Genomic DNA, 22,838 nt, shown 5'->3' with positions numbered 1-22,838 from the left:
ACTGCTTCATTATTCCAGAGTCTAGGAACAGAAAGATGTTTAGAAGCTCACCGACCTGCAGGGACAGAAAGCTTAAATGAGTGTAGCCACCCAGGAAGGAAAGGCAGTCTTCAATTGAGTGTGTTTGCCACAGTTATATATTGAAAGAATACTCTTTACTCCCAACAAGAAATATTTTTTTCAGGGCTGGGACATGGCTCAGTGGGTAAAGTGCTTGCTATCCGAGCATGAGGACCTCAGTTCAAATCCTCAGCACACAGCTATCAGCTAGGTGCAATGGCATGTACCCATAATCCCAGCTTTGTGGTGGTGGTGGTGGTGGTGGGAGACAGACAGACATCCCTGAATCTTGCTGGCCAGAAAATCTAGCCAGTCAGTGAGGGGTGGGTTCAGTGAGGGACCTTGTCCCCAAAACTAAGGTGGAAAGCAATAGAGGAAGGCGCCTAACATTGACCTCTGACCTCCAAGCAGGCACACTTACCTACACATATGCATACAATATGCATACACATATATACAGATAAAAAGTGGAAATACATTTTCTTGTGTGTGTGTGTGTGTGTGTGTGTGTGTGTGTGTGTGTGTGTGTGTGTGTGTGTGTGTATGTATGTATTTGTGAGTAGAGATCCAGAGGACAGACTCAAGTGTTGTTCCTCAGGCTTTGTTTGTCCTTTCGGGAACGGGAGCTCTAACGGGTCTGAAACTCAACAAGTAGTTAGCTGGGGTTTGCCCATTTTTACCTCCCCAGCACTGGAATTACAAGCGAGTACTGCTGTGCCCAGACCTTTGATTATTTGTTTAAAAATTTATTTTCATTTTTATTTATTAATTACTTTAATATCTTATTTTAAATTTATTTTTATTTCTTAGTCACTATTTATCTATTTTTCTTTAAACACAGATTCTGAGAATGAACTCAGATTTTTGTGCTTCTAAGACAAGCACTCTACTGACTGAGATGTCTCCCCAGCTAGCTCCTAATTTTCTTTAAAACAAAATAAAAAATCCCCACCAAGCTCTTTCAATCTAGCTTGTCTTTCTTTTTGTTAGCAACGTGGGAACCATGAGATAGATTTCTTTCCTAAAAGAAAAGCCAGAGTAGAAGGAGATCCACTTTTTGCTTTGTGATAATCTTCCCATCTCAAAACCTGGACACATAGGCTTTTAATCCCAGCACTTGGGAGGCAGAGGCAGTCAGCTTTCTGTGAGTTTGAGACCATTCTGGTCTACAGAATGAGTTGTAGGCCAACCAGGACTACCCTGTTTAAAAAAAATAAAAGAGACCCATTTATCTAATAATGTCTACAAGAGCTACATGTTCACACGTTCTGAAGATTAGGGCATGGATAGCTTTGGGAGCATTAGTCTTCGTTTCTACTTTTGTATTTTCTAGGGAAAAAATAATACCTATAATTTGAAACCTTTGTTACAAGGGCAGGAAGACTTTTTTTTGTTAAGAAAATTTCTTATTCTGTTCCTAATATCCTTGGCTGTCTTAGCTCCATACATTAAAACGCTTGTAATTGGTAGAGTTCATTAGGCCGCTTTTTATATTCCTTTGCCTTTTTCTCTCTCCCTCCCCCCTCCCCATTGTCTTTTCTCTGAACTGCAACTAGTTTGTATATGGGTTTCTTTGATAAAACATGTTAAGCAAAAGCAACTCGGGGCAGAAAGGCTTTATTTGGCTTACACTTCCTATCACAGTCCACTACTGAGGGAAGCCAGGACAGGAACTGTAGAGAAACCCTGCTTACTGGCTGCCTTTCCATTGGCTTGTTCAGTTGGCTTATACAACCAGGACCACCTGCTCAGGAACCGCACCTTTCACAATGGGCGGGGTCCTCCCATATCGATCATTAATCAAGAAAATAGCCCATGAACATGCCCAGGTGCCAGCGTCGTGGAGGCAGGTCCTTAACTGTGGTTTCTCCTCCTCAGGTGACTCTAGTTCATGTTAACTTGATAAAAACTAACCAGGACAGTGTTTGAGAGTAGGATTCAGGACAGTGTTGGAGACTAGGGTTCATAATCGAGGGCAGCGTCTAGAAAAGACAGCCTTTTCTAACTGTGAAGTGACTGGCGGCAGGGGAGAGAGGGTCAGGAGCCCACGGAGGAGTGCAGCCTGCTTGCAATCCTGCACTCGTTTTGAACTGTAAAAAGCAGAATGTAAGCTTACAGAGGACTTTAGTGCAAAACATTTTGAATCTCTGCCAGTATAGTAGAGACGTGTGTGTGTGTGTGTGTGTGTGTGTGTGTGTGTGTGTGTGTGTGTGTGAGAGAGAGAGAGAGAGAGAGAGAGAGAGAGAGAGAGAGAGAGAGAGTGTATGTGTATGTGTATGTGTGTATGTCCACTTTTTCCTTTGTGGTAATCTTCTCATCTCAAGACCTGGACATAGGCTTTTAATCTCAGCGCTTAGGAGGCAGAGGCAGGCAGATCTCTGTGAGTTTGAGACCAGCCTGGTCTACAGGATGAGTTGTAGGACAGCCAGGACTACTGTTTAAAAAAAGAAAAAGGCCCATACATCTAGTAACATCTAGATTATTATATTAACCTATGACCCCCCCTCCTCCTGTTTTGCTTGGTTTCCTCACTTCTCTTTTATTACTATTGCCTGACCCTCCCACCACAAATCCCTCAGACTTTCAGTTTCTCACAAGCCTTGTAGTTCCAATTCTTGCCAATTTTGTAAATTGGTTGCTTACTTTGAAGTGTGGCAAACCACAGAAGGATCTGGAAAGAGTTTTCTGTGTGATGTGGTGAATGCGGAGAAGGACGCTCACACTGATAAAGCTGGTGACTTTCATGAAATGGGTAATACAATGGCTGTTGACACCTAGAGCTATTGGCCATCTCTCAGTGAAAAACGGAGTGAATGGGAAAAGACTGGAAAGAGGTCTTTGGGAGACAACATAGCTTCTGACCAGATCATTTCAGAGTACACGATGGATAAGCAAGCAGTCTCCTGGACAACACACATATTAATGATTCTCAAGCCACACACTGAAGCTAGAAGGCAAATTGACTCATTTGTAAAGACCAAGAGCTTAAGAGTTCAAGTCTCACCGGCAGGGGCAGGAAGTCCTATGGCTGGGGAAGAGTTGTGGCTGGTTACACTTGATGAGAAAGAGAGCGGTGATTAATCCATTCCACAAACTGGTTTGCATCAAGTCCCCTGAAGAAACAGTAGGTGAAAATGAGAGATAAGATGTACCAAAGGAGAAAAATCCATGGAGAGGACAGATGGGGAACTATAGCCATTGCTATTTATGGAGACTGTGAGACAGGCTGTATTCTCCCTATACTCTAGGTAAGATTTATATTATTAATGCTGCTGTTTATATAGTGCCTGCTTTTCCTTATTTATAGTGAATTTAAGCACATATAAAAGAAGAATTATGACTCATGAAAGGAGACACTTAATAACTTTCTGGGACGCACTGTCAACAAATCAGTCTGAAGTGGAAAACAGCATCCACTCAGGCTAATTGGCACTGCCAAACTTGGTTTAGGCTAAGGCTGCTTTTGGACATGTGAATCTGGTTTAGAGACGGTTCAGGCTGCATTACCTGTAGACACTGTATCCCCTTGCTATATTTCTGCCTGGTATTTATTTTGACATGTTAATAATGCTCAGTTTCGAGAATGAAGCTATCTCTGCTGTTTTCTGTGGGCAATGGTTTTTATGTCCCTGAGAACCATTTAAATGAACCTCTTTTGTATCTAAAGAAATTGATGATGATGCTTGGAAAATGTGTTTCAAATGCATTGTTATACATGTAAATAATTTGCCCTCTGGTGGATAATGAATAAGGCCATTAGTTTTGACTGCTAGAGTCTTTTCTTACTCCTCATAGCTGTCCCAGGTCTGTGCATGACAGATACGCAAAAATATTTCCAATTAGAGCTACATGGCATGTGTTATAATTTTGAGATAAAGTACTTCTCATTGCTGGTTAAGGTGGATTTAATACATTAGTGTGTACATTGGGTTTGTAAACTTAAATACCTTCAGTGGCCAGATAGGCAGCAAACATCTATGAAACAGCCTGATACAAACTAATAAGTAGCCTTAGAGTCTGTGGAGAACTGGAGAAAATATAGTATGCCCAACTGCCTTTAGATGCAAAATTAAAACAAAACTAAATGTCCATTGGCAATGAATCACATCTATAAGCAGAAACAGAACTGTAAAATCAAGGTGGCCGGCCTTAGTTTAGGAAGTGAGATTTTACGCTAGACTGTACCACATTTAAAGAACAAGATCATGAAAGATTTATCTTTGCATTATACCATTTATCCCCAATTATACAATTCTATTTGTTAGACAACAGAATATTTTTTTTTCTGAGAAGAGATGGCTACTACAATAAAATATCTTATTGTGTTGAAAGGCAAGTTGATTTGGATTATAGCTTAAAAGTTGTTTATATCTGTTTATATACCTTTTGTGTGTGTGTGTGTGTGTGTGTGTGTGTGTGTGTGTGTGTGTGTGTGCCTTAGTACAAATGTGCAAGTCAGAGGGAAATTCATTGGATTTGGTTCTTTCTACCATGTGGGTTCTGGGGATGAAATTCAGCTGGAAAGTGTATTTACCCACTGAGCCATCTCACAGGCTCTGAATTATAACTCCAAATGGTTGTAAACATGATTTTCATATATATGTCCTGAGCATGTTCCAAAATGTATTCAGTTCATTAATATGGGAAAAGTAGGAGAGCAGGATGGTAATTGAACCAAGCGCAACTTTTGAGGTACTGAGACCTGATAGGCACCAAAAGGTAGAACTGCACAGTTAGGTATAAAATGCTTTGTTTCTGTAGGCAATAAAGTCATAATTTCTTTGTTTGTTCAAGACAAAGTCTCATGTAGCTCAGGCTGGACTTGAATTTACTATGTAGTAACAGGATCTTCTGTCCAGGGACTGGTCCTGTCATAATAATGGCTGGTCATGAACTCCTGATCTTTCTGTCTTTACCTCTGGAACTGCTGAGATTATAGGAATACACTACAATGCCCTGCTCAAAGCTACAGTCTCAAGGGTCAGGTTCTTTTTCTCTGCCAGGCAGAGATCATTTGCATGCATGTGGACAAATAGCATGACAAAACAACAAACAAACAACAGCAACAACAAACCCCCCCCCCAAAACAAAAAAAAAACCCCAAAAACAATGGAAGGGAGAAGGTGTTTATTTCAGCTCACAGGTCAAGGGTACAAGTCCATCATGGCGGGGAAGTCAAAGCAACAGGAAGTTGAGACAGCCGTCCCACAGCATCCACCGTGCAGAAGCAGAGTAGACATGGATGTATGCTAGTGGCCAGCTGTCTTTCTCTAGCTCAGGATCTTCTGCCCAGGCACCAGTCCTGCTCACAATTTAAACAGGCCTTCCCACATCAATTAATATAATCAAGATATTCCCGTATAGACTTCTCAGAGTATAACCTTAATCTAGATAATCTTTCCCAAGTATGCTCAGAGGTCCATTTTCCAGTTGATTTTTAGATCTGTTAAGTTGAAACCAGTCAGTCACCTTCACCGTTTGGTAGTAGAAGAAACCAGTGACATTGAGGAGAGGTAGGCTACTTAGACAGCGCTCCAGTATGACTTTCCAAAGCCACGCAGTAATCTTTCAGCTTCATTTGTATATCCAGGATCCTTATTATGTAAATACTAGTACTATAGGATAGCCTCTTCGTTATAAAACTTCCTGCTGTGTGTGCATCGTGAAAATGGACCCTCACAATGACAAGGGTCATGCACTGGTGTTCTGTTTTGTACCACCCTGTTCTGTCTGTGAGACCAAGACAGTCATGTGCAAACAAACATGTACTGACCAGGGGAACTTAAGAACCAGCCTTAGAAAATCCACCTTCCACCCAAAGTTAGAATATGTAGGTAGGAATCCGTCAGCAAACCGTGCACCCTGCCCTACGATGCAGAAGGCTTCCTTTGTCAGCTCGTTCCTCGCATTATAACGGCATTTGCAACAGACCAAGCGGTGCATCATCTGTGGGAGAAGCAATCAATCTGAACACAGATGTTTCCTAAGCAGCATAAGTTGGCCTCCGGCCCATTTGGAATTTCCCATGTATATAGGGTTTTAGGTTATCCATTCCGTTCTGCTGACCCTGAAACGGGTTTACCTTCACTTTCTGATTGAAGGGATTTTATTACTGGGTCTTGATAATGCTGATGACAGGGGAGTGGCAGCCAAGGGCGATGAGGGAATAAACAGTCTTTTCCCAGGACGTGTTCCCAGAATGTGAGCCTCGTGAGAAACAAACATCCGTGGGCACAGTTTGGGAAACACCAAGCAAACAAAAAGCTTTGCTTTAAATGACAGGACTTTTTAGAACCTTTTTTTATCATAAGGTAACATGCAAAGCGAGTCTCCACAAATGATCAGAAGTTAATTTTTATAAGTTTGCTACATTTCCTTCATTCTGAGATGCCACTGGCTGTAGCACATACCACCAATTTAATAGCAGGTTTCATTTTGTCAGTTTAGGGGGAGATTTCAACTGGCAAACTTTTTTTGACATTGAAAGATGAAGGTCCATTTTGAAGGAGTTAAAGTGTGGGAAAACTGAGCTTGAGAATGGAGAAAAGGCATTAAACAGTAGCCCTCTTTGCATGCTGGTATCCCACTCTACTAATATTCTAAGAAGCACAGTCTTAGGAGATAAAAGTCTAGACTGTCTTCTGAAATGGTAGAATTCATTCTAAGCAGAGCCCTGACCATCAACTAAGTTATTTTCTAGTAAAAACCAACCTGATATTAACCACACTGAGTTCTCTTTGTACTTTCCTTACCACACAAATACTTTATTTCTAAAATAGTTTTGCACTGGTTGGGGCTTTGATGACTATTATCAAATTTTGTTTGAATTTCTAAGTCTAACCTGTACTTTTTTTCTGTTGAGAGCAGCATTGAAATGTATAATTAGTCTTAAGTTGAGAACCAAATATAGTTCACATTATAAGTGTCATTACAAGGCTAGTTTTAGTTTATGAAGTTCTTACTGATATTTCCAATTTGCTGAGCACACCAACTTGATGCTGCTTCTGTTTCTCCTTCTCCTCCTCCTCCTCCTCCTCCTCCTCCTCCTCCTTCTTCGGTTTTTCGAGACATGGTTTCTCTGTGTGGCTTTGCGCCTTTCCTGGAACTTACTCTGTAGCCCAGGCGGGCCTTGAACTCACAGAGATCCACCTGCCTCTGCCTCCCGAGTGCTGGGATTAAGGGCCTACGTCACCACCGCCTGGCCCACTTGTTTCTTGAACTGTCTTTTCTTCACACACTTGCCTGTGGGTGGAGAAACTTAGGATGCTACAAGACGTATGTCAAGCTGGAGTTCTTCCTGAACATGGATGACATTAAAAATGACCACTTTAGTCTCTTTATAGAAAGCTCGACTAAGCCTCAGGCTTATTTATTCTGTGTAGAGTTTTGCACTGGTTCAGCTGTTTGAGTCATTTGATAACAAAGCTGACAAAGAGCTGGAAGGCATGTGCTTTTCTGCATCCTTAATTGAGATGTTTGGGTGGACCATCAGTTTGCATGTTATTACTAAGGAACTTAATTAAAAGTTAATAATATCTATTCCAACTCATTACGCTCACTTTTATATCTGTTGTGCATATAGAAAAGTAGAATCATCTTGTAAGCAATGCTTTAATTCTTTAACTAACTTGTCTTCTTGGTTTTTATGGCTGTCTTTCTGCATCACTCTTTCTGTCCAGATGCCCCAAGGCCGTGCTTTCTTTGGGTTAATTCTCTTCTGGGAACATTTAATACTATGGCCAAGGCTGTTTTGTTCTATCCCTTTGTGTTTTACTTATGATGTGTGTTGTTGCTATTTGAGAGCCCGGCATTGCCCACCTTTTTCAGGAACAAATCTATTTGTAGTGTGAAATAGTTGTACACTTTAGCAACTCAAATCTTTCTCGGTCATTTATAACCATATCCCAGGGGCCTCCAAGAGCCGTCATATAACAGATGAGAAAAGAAAACAAACATAGACCGCCTAGTTTAGAAATTTGGAAACTTATAGAAACAGAGTTGCCATGGTAACATCATTCTCTGAGCACCGAGAGAACACTGAATCCTACCCATTTTATATGAACATCAACTTGTCTTCATACCACCCCACACTCAATGGCTGGACTTCGCAGTGTTCCATAGACTTTGATGAAGAGGATATTTGGGATGTCTGGTGGGTAGCCTGGGGAAATCTATCCCCATCTGACTTTCTTTCCCCTGCTCCTGGGAATTGAACCTAGGACCTTGCCCTTGCCATGGAAGAGCTCTACTCCCATGAGCTAAACCCCTAACTAAGGATGGAATTTCCTACCCTCCCTGCCCAACTTTCCCTTTGAAGGCTCAATATTGGAGTCTGCTCAGTCATGATAGAGATTAACAAGACAAAATCATACAGATTTATTAATATGCACAAGAAGTGGGGTCACACCTAGAAATTCAAAGTATCAATATGAAATATTGATTTCTGAGCCCTAAGTGCAGTAAAAGGCACAGCACCGTGGAGAGCAGAGGATCCAAACTTAATGTTTCCCAAGTTGGGCTTGAGTGGCAGCTTGATCACTTCTTAACTTGTCCTCAGGTTAGGCGCAAATTCTCTGACCTCCTTATGCCTCCAAAGGAATATTGTTCCGTCACTTGGTACGGGGTGAAGAACAAATAAGATAACCTACCCTTGTCTTGGGGGGACCATGACATCATTGGTACCCTACTTGGGCACAGCCACACTGGCTCTCATTGCCTGACAAATCCCAACTGAGGAGCACCGTGTTGGTTAAAGAATTCTAAAGCCACTTCAAGCCCCCTCGTTCCCCAGATCGTACTGTGGTTTAAAAATCTTGACACTGAGGACTTCTTTCTTTTTCTTCTCAAAGTGTGAATGCATTCATCAAGTCCAGGAGATTTCTGTAGTCACTTTAATTTCCGTGAAGATATAGCGGAGAAAGAGGTTTCTGTTTAACTACAATGGTGTAGGCTCTCAGGATCTTAACTTGCATTAACAGAAATATCTGCAGTGTAATTCCATTTCCAGCAAAAGGAGAAAGAAGATGGTTGGGATTTTTTTCTTTATCAGCTAGAATAGTGGAGGTAATGTTATATTAAACTATAGGAATTTAATTACCCCATTCCACAAATGTAGTTTTCAAATAAAGGAGTCAAAAGGATTTTCAAAGCCATTCTTTTGAACTGTGATATAAAAACTCAGAGTACATTTAGGAGATGTAAAATGTATTACTGTACATTATGAGGCACCGCAGTGAATGGTAGCACAATAAGACACGCGATGCGAGACTGAACCCGCAGTGATTAAAAATCTCGTTGCTTGCTTCTTAGGAATGTCACAATTCACCTGCAGTTTGACATGCTTGTCTCTGTAAGGACTGCCATCTGTAGAACAATTCTGGTGGGTGGATGGCAACTTCAGGACAGGTCTTACTGAAGGTGGAAACACTGTCATTTGAAAGCTGAAATCCAGACTAGATGTAAGGGAGAAATGCACTTAGGGTAGGAAGGAATAAATCACCAAGTGGCGCACCATTATTCTTCCCAGGGTTTGCAAGTCTGTCCTTTACAATGTCCATAAAAACACCCTTCTCTCAGCGGTGAAGTGGGGCCCGGTGCTGGCTGTCTTAATGATTCCTCTACTGCAAAGTCTTTACGAAAGCCATAGTTTCTCCTTCTTATTATAGGAGTGACACATGCTCATTATAGAAAATTTTTAAAAATGGACTGGGAAAGGAAAGGAAATACAGGCCATTTGTAATATCTCAGCGGCAATGACCACACTTAGCATTTTGGCATATAGCCTTCACGTTTTTCCTGAGAAGTCATTTTGCCACATCGAATGAGAACTTAATGTAAGTGACTTCTGGCTCTGGAGGAAGGAGTAACGAGGTGTTCATCCATTTATCAAATACTTGTGCTGCCCGGAGAGAGCCTGTCTTCTCTATCTACAGAAGAAAGAATTGGAAAAACCCTGGGAAGCCAGGCCTTGTAACTTTTTACCCAGCTAAGTTGCAATGTGTTTCTGTGACCATCACATGGGTCACCTGATGAGTTTTGCTTGTTTTTGCTTTTTTTTTTTAGTCTTCAAACAAAAATGAGCAGATACATATTTATTTAAAAACCTGGTTTCTGTATATATTTTGCCAATCTTTCGTCAGTCATGTTCCCATTAGTAAGTGATAATTTGTCCAATTCCATCAATCTTTACCTCTTCTTATTCTCTCTTTGAGTACAATCATAAACATAAGTAGACGAGAGTTCTCAAGCTTCTCCATAGCACTGGCCCCCAAGATGCTCACACTAGTAGACGTTAAGGGAGGACCTGGGATCTAAAGAGTCAAATGAACTCTACTTTGTCTTTCCTAAGCCTGAGCATCTTAGGGACCAGCAAGTGAGGCAGTAGAGTGAAGTGGACCATTCAGAGTGCGGGCATTATGGTCCAAATCTAGGCTTTGTCAATTGCAGGCTGGGTATCATCAAAGCAAATATTATTTATGATCCGTGCCAGAGAATGGGAAGGCACACCTGACTCATTGGTATCCTAGTCAGCACAGGCTCACTGTGATGGGCTTCGCAGTAGGAGATTGTAGCTAGACTTTTCCTGCCTGGCCCACAGTCAGGGCAAATCTCTCTCACCTGCCAGTCCCACAGCCACTCAGACCCGACCAAGTAAATACAGAGACTTATATTGCTTACAAACTGTATGGCCGTGGCAGGCTTCTTGCTAACTGTTCTTACAGCTTAAATTAATCCATTTCTATAAATCTATACCTTGCCATGTGGCTCCGTGGCTTACCGGCATCTTCACATGCTGTTTCTCATCGTTGCGGCTGGCAGTGTCTCTCTGACTCAGCCTTCCACTTCCCAGCTTTATTCTCCTCCTTGTCCCACCTATACTTCCTGCCTAGCCAATGGCCAATCAGTGATTTATTTATTGACCAATCAGAGCAACACATTTGCCATACAGAGCATCCCACAGCGGGAGATGGACTCAACTTCTAAGACAATGAAGAGAAGTGGGAATTTATAGCAAGGAGCAGAAAGGTGGTGGTCACTGCATAGAAAATTCCCAAGAGAATCCTGAGGAATAAGGAGGGATTCTGGCTTTTCTGATTTTATAGGGCTGTTGCTGAGGTTGCCTGGGAGATGGTGGGAGAGAGGAGCCTGTTTGATTCTGGAAATGGGGGAATCTGGCTACACCAAACTAACAAGTTTCTTGCTAAAACTGGATAATGTAGAGATGAACATGGAAGCCTACAAGTCGAGGTCTGGCTGAAAAAGACTAGCGTCTAGCCAAGGAAAGAATCTTAATACCATCTCCTGTGTTCCAATTTCATCATCTTTAAAATGAGACTAATACTACTATCTAATGTCATAGAGATGCTGGAAAATCGATGGGCTAATGCACTGGGAAGCTGCTTGGCACTGCTGTGTTAAAATAGTGCCAGCTAGTCCATTTCACATCACTGTGCTCTTAGGCATCCAGGTGGCGGTATCAGCACTCACACACAGGGAAGGCTTCTGGAGAGCTTCCACTTTTACTTGTGACCTTGGGGTAATCTAACTTTCAGCACTACAGCTTTGTCTTTGGGAAATGCAGACTGTTCAGTTTATTTCATAAAAGGGTTTGGGGGGGTGGGTGGGCTGCTCTGCTGTTTTACAATGTAAAGTGTTTTTATCTATAAATAATAGAAGGAAGGCCTCGCCAGAACGATGTCAAGCTTCTCCCTGGAGATGGAGGGGCTGCCTAGGACTTAATAGCACACCTCTCCTGAGAAAACAGAGAAAGGCAAGCCACAGGACACAGCTTGGGCAAGTAAATGAGAAAATATTGTTTGTGCCAGAGAGAGTGCGTGAAATATGAATTCCTGACGGAACTTCTCAGGCAGATCAGGAGTGATGTTGTTGCTCAACGAAACCCTCCCTTAATAACCAAACAAAGCAATAAATTTGGGGTCTCAGGTCTTGGCTGCTCCTCTACACGAGCTCCTGCTTCTGATAACCCCATCCAGGTGTTTGCTGTTTGGCTGGAAGATGACTGAATTTAATATCAAACTATATGAAGAAGCTATTGGATGAGAGCCAAAAGAGGTTGTTGTCTGGTGCTGGACACGCTTTGGGTTCATTTCCACATCTGCACACAGGGGTCCTATGTTGATGCCCAACCAGCAAGGTTTAAAAAATTCTTTGTAATGAACCAAGAGGAAGTACCTTTAAATGATTTACTTTAGAAACACTTAATGCTGAGCTGTTTATTACAGAGGCATTTTTTTGATTGCTTACTTTTTCTTTTCTCAAACCTAAGAAGTCATATTTTTTCCAAGAAAAAGTCAAGGCTATCACTGGTAAAAGGACATTGGATTCTGATTCTTTACAAAGGTTTTCTAGTATACCCAAAGTAGCTGATTTGTAATCTGCGTGTGTGTATGTGTGTGTGTAACTATATTCTTGCACATACATATGCACCTACATCTTGTTTAAATTGAAAATTGTATTTATCCACCAGAAGGTATCACACAAATGCCTTGATTCCCAGATTTCCCAATAAGAGCAGCCCTGTGGCAATCTGATCACCTTTGTGCATTGGGACAATTGGCCAGAGCTGAGATGCTCTTGTTCCATTAGACAGGGCTAAGTGTGACTTCACGCTCATCCACCTGTTTTCCTTTCTGCACCAATTAAGCAAACGGGAAGGCCAGTGGAGGGATAGTCATTCCAGGAAGCCATAAAACATCAGCTCTCCTAGTAGCCAGAGTGGGAGAGTTTGGCAAAATCATTTGTCAGGAGAACAGAAATACCTCAAGTCATCGTATTTTTTATTGTCTCATGAATTCTCAATGATCTGGAATTAATCTTGTGACTGTAAAAATAATGCATCTAAATCAAATGCAAACACGTATTGCCGTAGTTTAATGCTATGTTTTCCTTTATTTTACGCTTTGCAATATGGCTTTTAAACTATAAAAATGGCGCATTATACTTCTGACCTTGGCTCCCTTGAGCTGTGCTCCCGGCAGATCTGCATCCCCTCAGTGAGGCCCCGGTGACTCAGTTTCTTTCATGCCTGGATTACAGTGTGTGCTTCTCACTGACTCCCAACAGGTCTGTCTTGTGATACCCAGCTGATCTAGGGGTCCCAAAGAGGGCAAGGGCACCCATTCCAGAGCAGTCTATAGAAGGATGGCTGTGGGGAGGCTAGAAGAGCTTAGCTGTTCTGGTGCTGTGAACTCCACTGTCGAGAACCTCAATTCTAGTGTCCCACAATTCTAGTTCAGTCACTTTGGGAATGGAAAGAAGACATTGTTGTAGAATGCAAACTGTACAGAGTTAGGGGCCACGATCACCTGCTTATAATCCATCTTTATTGTCCCTTAAATTCGCAAAGCTGCTCTACCCGAAGCTTCTCAACCTGAGTCTCAGTAACTCTATCTGTAAAATGGGGGGTTTAGCATTGAAACATAGTAAGAGTTCAATAGGTGTTTTTTTTTTATGTTATTCTCTCTCTCTCTCTCTCTCTCTCTCTCTCTCTCTCTCTCTCTCCCTCTCTCTCTCTCTCTCTCTCTCTCTCTCTCTCTCTCTCTCTCTCTCTCTCTCTCTCTCTCCAATGACCCTAAGATACAGAATGGTAAAATAACTTTCCCAGAATTAATATGGAGGCTGCCCTTGAACTATGGTTCTCATTTATAGTCAGTGTGCTCAGACATCCAAATGACATTACGTCCATAGTGCCTTCCACTCAGGGCTGCTACGAGCATGATGTAAAGGCTCAATCCTGTGTCTGGTGAAGTGTAGGCTCCCATAACCAGTGGCGATTATTATTAGAGATGGAAGTTCAACTGAGCTTGAATGCTGTCTAGAGTTTCAATTACTGTCGACCCTCATGGGACCCGGACTCAGATTCATGGGGTGCATCTTTTCAGCCCCCTTTACACATACAGATAGTTGGTGTCAATTGTGAATGTGAGAGAGGATGATCGGAGTAGTTAGTGACTAGAAAAGGAACAGGCCCTCATATTAAAAGCATAAAGTAAAAGGCTTAGTGCAATGGAGTGCTGAGAACAACTTTTTCCTGTTAAAAATGCATCCCCCCAAGTTTATATATATATACACTTTACACACACATACACACACACACACACACACACACACACACACACACACACACACACACACACACTGTTTTAGAATTCATGGTCTTGCCTGGAAAGAAATCAGTAAGTGTGAGGTTGTTAGCCCTAATGTCTGAAGAGGTGTTGCTTTTGGTAATGTAGGGATAAAAATAAAATGACCCTCTTAAGGTAGTGGCTACCCACAGCTCATTTGTAAGTCAGTAAAAACCTCATTTTTTACCTGAGCATTGGAGAGCTGACCTTTAAAATCACATCTGGGGAGAATGTGTGATTTGATGCAGAACATTTTTGGGGCATGCCTAAGGATGGATGGCCGAGGATATGCTCATCAGTTTTCTTCTCCTTCAAGGAGTGCAAAATTGCTTCGGTTACGAGTCAGTTCTTAGGTAGCTCCAAACCTGTAGCATATGCTTAAGTAGGTCTTCTGTGCAAGGAAGATTAAGCACATGTATAGATTGGATGCTGATCCATGCATCTGGTAGGAAAATGATGGAGACACATATTGTGAGTGTGTGTGTGTATGTGTATGTATGTATGTATGTGTATGTATGTCTTCACTGGAAAGTTTAGTTGTTGTGAAGTGAGTTCAGTGAAGTCTTTTGGAAGAAGATGTTGGGATTGCTTTAAAATCATATCCATATTCTGTGAATTTCTGTGTTATAGAGATGTTACCATGGGGCTCATGCAGTGCATTTAGGGTCCGAGAAGCAATGCTACAAATATAAAACTAGTGTTTGATTTGTGAAACTCAAAATAACCTGCAAGTCCATGGAGCACGAAGAGGAGCCTATCTGTATTCATAATGTGTTTTTGAAAGAGCCATGGATGTTGTGGGAAGCAGAATTGGATGGATGGACATCTTAGAGATTCATCTCCAGGAGAAAATAGTATCTGTCTGGTTTTGTGTGCTATCATCCGCTGAGTGAAGGTCTGGGTGGTGATACTGATGGAAATTCCTTGTAGTTGTTAATTTTGAATAGTCTGAGTTAGGAGGCACTTTAGTGCCTGAATCTGTCACATCATAAACTCCTCCATACTCTGACCAAAGACTGTTAGCATTTTCCCTGGCTAGCCTTCAGTTGGCTACAGCCTTCAGAAACAGCAGACTGAAAAACTTTTATTCTGACGTTTTCAGATGAGGATCTAGATGTCAGAATCAACGAGTTTTTCAGTCACAGCTTGGAAGGAGGAAGCCAGAAGCCACTTAGACACCAGGCTACCATGCTTCCCAGCTTCCGCAGGCGATGCCTGCCAATTAGCCTCCAGTCATGCTGCTTAGGGCCTGCAATGTGCGGGACTTGACTGTGGCAAGGAAGCCAGCTCCTCCCTTCCTCACTGACATGGGGGCTACTGTGAAGGAAAAATGTTGAATGAGGTCACCAGTGGGTAGATCTATTTCTGAACCTGTAAGTGAAAATCTATTTGAGGGATACTGTAGAGAAGTTCTCATTTTTTCAAGCCTGTACTATTAGAAAAATTGGCTGAGAATAGCGACTCTTGATCCAGGTTGGCTGGCATTGGCTTTCTAGGCACAGCCACCAGGAAAAATCTTTTTGCTTATCCTCACTCCCTTCTTAGCTTTCATGTTTGCTGAATACCTACTATGTGTCAGCTAAGGGGATAGGGCAGACAGTCAACAGAAACAGCACCATAGGAAGAGAAATCTTGTTCCCCGACTTCACGCAGCTTAGTGTCGGGGAGGGGACAGGCCTAAAGACCTGTGGTTTCAGTAGGACTCTGGACTAGGAAAGCTGTGTTGGGGATGTAAGGAGAGCGACCTAACCTGGACACTAGCAGGGATTTGACTAAGGGCTGTGTGATGCCAAGGGCATTTCCAGGCAGAGAAAACACAAGTGTGAAGATCAAGACAGAAGCGAGAAGGCCAGTTGCCACCAGCTTGAGGGTAATGGGCTTCAGGAGAAGGCAAGGGCAGGAACATGGAGTCTCTGTTGCCACCTGAGTAAGTTTTGACCTTGACTCTAGGGCAGGGGTACAGTGAAGAGGTGTGATTGGGCCACCACACAGCCCTTTGTCAAATTCTTGCTAGTCTCCAGGTTTGGTGGTGCTCTTTATAGCTCCAACATAATATTCCTATGGAAACCACTGATCTTTGACATTGAGTTCTAGATGCGTGGAAGTGTCTCCAAAGGGGTCTTATCTTAGTCCCATTGCTTAGGTAGTTCTGATGTTAAATAAGTACATGGCATTCCCATTAGTACTTGAATGGGAGGAAGAAGTCAGGGGTAAATTATCTTCCTTCCTTCCTTCCTTCCTTCCTTCCTTCCTTCCTTCCTTCCTTCCTTCCTTCCTTTCTCTCTCTCTCTTTCTTCTCTTTCCCCCTTCCTTCCTTCCTTCCTTTCTCTCTCCCCTTCTCCCTCCCTGTCTCCTTCCCCCTTCCTTTCCTTTTTTCCCTCCTCTTCCTTCTTTTTTTTCATTAAAAAAAAAATACCATTAAATTCTCGTATAGGAAGAAGTAGACGCTAAATGAAAATAAGTCAGGGCGCCTTCTTTGAAATGGAAAATTCTCTCAGATAAGCTGAAGATGAGGTAGTAAAACTGAATGACCAGAGGGCTCTTAAAAAAAAAAAATCGTGCATTTATTCCAAAAGCAGCAAAAAAGCTCTGAGGAGCCGCAGTTACTTAAACACAGGAAATTTCCCACTAACACAGGGTGCAGAAAAACCCCTGTGTCGTCGCATTCTTCAATAAAAGTTGTTTTTTTCTTTTCTTTTTGCTGACGCTTTTTCCGTCTTTAAGTGTCCCTCTTATATTTGATGATCAATTTTCCACAAGGTTTGCCATAATGCTTCCTCGGAGCTTAGGACTTCACATTCTAATTCATTCAGTGAGTGCTTGCAACTAAGACAATATTTGCTGTTTTTACAGCTTCGGGTCACCCGTAGCTGACAGTATGGCACTCAAATCCCAGGCCTTCTCTTTCTTTCCACGGGATTTTGGCTGGAAGAGGGCTACTGGCAAAAGAAAAAAAAAACACGTTTTTTCCTTTTGCTCTTCTTCCTCCTCTTCCTTCCCCGCCCTCCAATCTCTTTGAGACAGAGTCTTATGGAGCCAAGGCTGGCCTTGAACTTACTCTATGTAGCTGAGGTTGGTCTTGAACTTACTATGTAGCCAAGGCTGGCCTTGATCTTTCTGCCTCTACTTCTTCAGTGTTGACATTAGGGGTGTGCATTTTCGTACTTGGTTAATGTGGAGTCAGGGATCAAACCCAGGGCTTTGTGCATGCTGGGTGAACGCCATACCAGAAAGTTAACTCTTCTCTCCCCAAACTGCAGCTTCTGTGGTTGCAGCTGGGCCTGGGACCTGGCTTATTTTATTATACACTTTCCTGTGATGGACCTTCGGGTTCTTGGTAGGCCCTTCTCCTGATATCTCAAATCTCACGGTTCTACAGGAAGAACTGGGTTGCTTTTTTCCAGTGACTTCTCTTAAAGCTCATCTAAGAACCCATTCATCCATTAAAGTCCAACATAGGCTTTAAATTCTCCCAGAGCCAAGACAGGAAAAGTGCCCGTGATTTCAAGATAGAGCGAGAAGTTTGTGGGAGAATCAAATCCAGGAAGGTTTAAGATTGTTGCTGGTCGTCTTTCCTCATCTGTAGTGTGTTATGCCATCCGAGAGAACAGAGGACATCTCTTCCCCGGATTTTAACTGAAGAGGAGTACAGTAAAATTTAACACACATGCTTGTATGTGTGAGCACACATACACACTCCACACACCCCTCACATACCACACCCCTTCACCTGTTCCCCACATGCCCCCTACACAAGCCACACATGCACCACACACCACACTGCACCACACACACACACACACACACACACACACACACACACACACACACACACATACACACCACGCATGCATGCACGCACGCACGCACGCACGCACCCACGCACGCGCGCGCGCGCGCGCGCGCGCGCGCGCGCGCGCACACACACATTTTTTTGGTTTTGGTGCTAGAATGGAAACCACGGCCTTGTGCTTATTAGGCACATGTTCTACCTCTGAGCCACATCCCCAGGCCTCTTTTCCAAGTTTTAAGTCTGGTCTAAATTGTGACCTGCTAGCACAGTGGCAGTTTTTATCTACAGATCTGCTCTAGTGCCGGGACCCAGAACACTGGGCCAAGTCTGATACTGTTCCTCTTACGTTCACTCTTTTATTTTACACCCCCCAACCAACCAACCACCCCAGAGTAAAGCACCAAAGCACACAAAACCTCTTTCTTCCAACCAGCCAGATTCTGGGAAAAGAGTCTTCCCCAGAAACCCTTGCTGTGGAGATGGGAGATTCATTCTCAGGAACCATTGCTGTGGAGAGGGGAAGAGTCCTCCTCAGGAACCCTTGCTATGGAGAGGGGAGAGTCCTCCTCAGGAACCCTTGCTGTGGAGAGGGGAGAGTCCTCCTCAGGAACCCTTGCTGTGGAGAGGGGAGAGTCCTCCTCAGGAACCCTTGCTGTGGAGATGGGAGATTCATTCTCAGGAACCATTGCTGTGGAGAGGGGAAGAGTCCTCCTCAGGAACCCTTGCTGTGGAGAGGGGAGAGTCCTCCTCAGGAACCCTTGCTGTGGAGAGGGGAGAGTCCTCCTCAGGAACCCTTGCTGTGGAGAGGGGAGAGTCCTCCTCAGGAACCCTTGCTGTGGAGATGGAAGCCCCAGACAGTCATTGCCACCTTAGTGTGATTTGGTTTTATGTATGACTCTTTAGGAATATTTAAAGTTCAAAGGGTTTGAGAAATGACTACAGAAACTGATGCATGTTGGGACAGGGGAGGGGGTGGTGGACCAGCACAGGGAATCCTCCATTTTCACTTTTGTTTCAGTATTTATTTTTTTTATCATGCTAATATTTCTATTCTGAAACTTCCTGCTTATCCACTGGGCATCATTCTTATTCCAATCCCATTATCAATTGCAATTTAGCCAACATTAAGGGATTTTGGCTAAAGGTAGGAAAGTGTGCGCTGTTTGTGAACTGAAAACTTGATGTGAAAATTCAAACTAGTAGCCAGGAGTGGGTGGGTGGTGGTGTGAGGGTTGCGGGGAAGAGTTGGGGGGTAGAGGTGGTGGGGTAGGTGGTAGAAAGGTGTGTGGGAGGGGCCTTGGCTACCTCCTATTTCTCAGCTTTGCAAAGCAGTACTCTGAACAAAAGTGGAAACATTGTAGCAGATACGCGGAAGGAAAGTCTGTGGCGCATGAGCCCCTTTCCAGGTTTCCTTCTATTCTGACCAGATTTGACAGGTCATTGGTGCTAGAGCATCTTTTCGAGGCATCCCTTCTTCATGAGCTTTATAGCCTTTGGCTATGACAGGGGAAACTGTGGGGCAGATGTTTGTTGGATGTGCTTTCTCCCACGGTCCTGGAGGACCCATTTCTGCAGGTACCAAGCCTTGATCTGTTAGACCACAAGGAAGAAGTAGTGGTGGTGGAGGTGGAGGAGACAGTGGCGGTGACAGAATCCACAGAGGACTATAGAAGGATGGGTTGCCAATGCCCCCTGAGGACTGCCGGATAATAGCTGCTTCTACTCTCCGGAACTATTTCAGCACTCGGTCCTGTCTTGTCAGCATGGCTGGCCGCCGTAGCTTTGCATATGGCGGTCACTAATGAGGAACGGTGTTGCTGGGTCTAAACTCAAGTTTGATTCATAACCAATAGTTGCAGAATCTCGGGTCCCAGTTTTCTCATTTAAACCATGCAGCCAATAACGTCTCTGTCTGCATTCACTTGTATGAGAATGCTCCGGGAAGCCAGGCTAGGTTCCCAGTCAATGCTTTGAAGTCATTGGTAAGTTCTACTGTCTAGTGATAACTCCAAGTTTGGAAGTACTTATCCAGTCACCGAATACTATGCTTCTGTGCCTTTGGGGTTTCTGGTTTCTCTTCCTGTGCTTTGGTCTTGTTCCCTTATGTTAAGTGGGTTTAGGAACCCGGGAACGAAGCTTGGTTAGAATTTTGCAGAAGGCCACCGAGGCCTGGAATAAGGGTGTGAAGAAGGAGTCTTGTATAAGAAAGGCATGTAGAACTCGCTCACTGCACAGCTTCTGCGTTGACCACAGCATCAGTCAGGCTCTTTTCAGAATCTTTGTAAACTTCTTATACCTTGCCTGGATAAGGGGATAGTAGAATTCTACCTGTGAGACGATGTGTGTGATTATTAAATAAAAATAGACGTGACTACTATGCAAGAATGAATTCTTTGGAAAGGTGACAGGAAATGTACCACTCATGTTCTCATCCACTCAGGAATTTGTTAAGTGGCACATTTAAGTTTGTTTCCTAGAGGGAGAGAAATGAGTCGTGTCCTTAGCCTAGAAGTTCCTAGGCACTATTTAAACCCAATTCATCAGAACAAAGTACCTCCCAGGAGAGGGAAACATAATTATTTCTGAGTGGACAAGGGATTTTAGAGGTGGAAGGCAGGGAGACTCTTCAGCAAGGAAGTAAGGAGAGAAAATGTCTATTTCATCCAGTATTCCTTGATGAAGCTGGACTTCCCTTTAAGTGGAATGCATGACTAACAGAAAGACCTTCAGGATGTTATCACCAAACATAAGGACAGTTTTGTAGAGAGTCATTTCTCAGTTATCCCATGAGACCATTCTGTATTTTGCTGGCGTGATTTCACATCCTTGGATTTGGTTTCTTTTAAACTTTGATCACCCATCTGGGCAGATGTGTTTTGAGAACGATACATTACCAGTAGTGATCTGAAGATGGCAGCATTGTGCGACCTATCTGTTTCCTGAGCACTCTCAGGTATGCTCTGCGTCTCTTTGGATTTCAATTGTCACTCAGCCTTTCTTTCTCTGCTTAATGACTGTGTATGTAAATGACTCTGCTTTTCTTCTGTGGAAGAGGTCCCATCTATCATTCCTGTTTTGGTTTTAAGCTAATGATTATATGTAATTATATTCAAATAAAATATTTACAAATAATTATATATCACTAGAGCGTATAAAATTTAGAATTCATGAGCATCAGTGTTGATGAAAGGTACCCTTCAATTTGGGAGGTGTGAGTCTTACTATTATTATTTGTTTCTGTTTAAAAGACATTAGCGGCCAAGAATCAGCAATTCTCTTTTGCAGGTGTTTTTACAAGGCTCAGCGTGTTTTTTTCCCCCCCTTCACCTTATGCATATTTATTTTCTGATAATAGGTAGGATATTTGTTTGGAAAAATCTCAAGGGACCATGTTACAGATCCACATCTGGAGAATTCTATGAGGAAAATAAATATTTTTCGTAAAATTTCCGAAAGCAATTAGTTATTCTTGAACTCTAAGACATTTCCAGGGGGGTCATCCAGTTCAATTGGAAGCTGGCTTTGCATACAAAGCCAGGCAGTAGAATTGCATGATCAGTCCCTCCTTCAATCAGTGATCTGACAAGAGGTATTCACCACTATTGGAAACAGAGAAGCATCCTGAGCAAGTCCCTAATTCAAATTTTGCCAACACTTGGGTTTTGGATGTAATTTACCATTACTTATTATCTGTCAGCCACACGCAGAGCCGAAAATGGAAAAAACGGTCTCAAGAGCCAAAGGTCTGGTTCTCTGAGGAAAGCAGGCTGCAGAAGCGGCATCCGGGGGCTTTCTTTGCTGATGGACGCAGGGGAGCCAAAAGGGGAAGGTAGGCAGAGAAGGAACAGATGGAGCTGTGTCAGGGCAGAGCTTTTGGAGAGATTCCCAGATGAGGTAAGGGGCCAGGGAGCATCAGAGCCGTGGGAAGGGAGATGCACAGGGCTCTTCCCTTGGGGGCCATTCTGCTTCTAGAAGCATATTCGCTAAAGACACACTAGATAATCACTCAACTTTTGGATCTCTTGTCAAACCAAAGCAGGCCTTTACATTCTTCCTGTAAAATCAGACATCAGACAGAAGGGCAAGTCCGGGGGAAGAAGCTGTGGTTGGTCCAGCAGATTTTTCTCAGAGGTTCTCTGGCCTGTTTTGATTTGGATGTTAACTGTGGCCATGTATTATGTATGCAAGTGATGTAATGCGAGGGAAATTAAAAAATGCACTTCATAGCTGACCTAAATGCTCCCATAGTTGGCTCCTTATGTGTGTTTTGGATGCCTTTGAATATGACAACACATTTCCTCACAAAGTATTCTACATTTAGCATTAGGGTTCCAAGGATGTTATGTGGTGAACTAAAAATGCAAGACGAATCAGGGAGGCAAACCAAAGGTACTCTAAGAAGACACCAGGAGCTTCCAGTTTCCTTGTTTTGGACTCTCACTTCCCCATCATTTGGCTGTAAAGGAAAATCCCACACCTACTAATTTTTTATTTAGAAGCCTTAAACGATGGCAGATGCTGATGTCGAACTCTGTAAAACACTGAGCTCTAGATCTTGTGAATGTCACTGTTGAGACGAGGCCTGGATATAAATCACTCATCTGCTTACGTTTTCCGTCTTGTGAAGTGGAAGGGCTGGATTACCACACGTCTTCTGGACTTCTCCGTGGATATATGAGCACTTGGCTTCCCTGTGCCCAGGATTGTGCACAGTTGTTTGATTGACAGACTTGAGGGTTTTATTTTAACCATTAACATGTTGACAACTCTTAGGTTTGTTGTTCTCTGGAGACCTCAGTGAGAGTGACTTCTAATGTCCTGACATCCCATCCTGTGTGTCT

The 22,838-nt window shown here is 43.0% G+C and overlaps 1 protein-coding gene across 1 annotated transcript in view; it reads left to right on the top strand.

Moving 5' to 3' along the window:
* The window catches only part of Tph2 (tryptophan hydroxylase 2), a 102,469-nt gene that overhangs the window by 65,624 nt on the left and 14,007 nt on the right, over positions 1–22,838 (top strand). The gene's annotated exons all lie outside the window — the stretch shown is intronic.

Source organism: Peromyscus californicus, unplaced genomic scaffold (assembly GCF_007827085.1).
Source record: "Peromyscus californicus insignis strain IS unplaced genomic scaffold, ASM782708v3 Scaffold_24__1_contigs__length_46423439, whole genome shotgun sequence".
In the NCBI taxonomy this organism is placed as follows: domain Eukaryota; kingdom Metazoa; phylum Chordata; class Mammalia; order Rodentia; family Cricetidae; genus Peromyscus; species Peromyscus californicus.
This window is presented reverse-complemented; position numbering and strand designations above follow the sequence as displayed.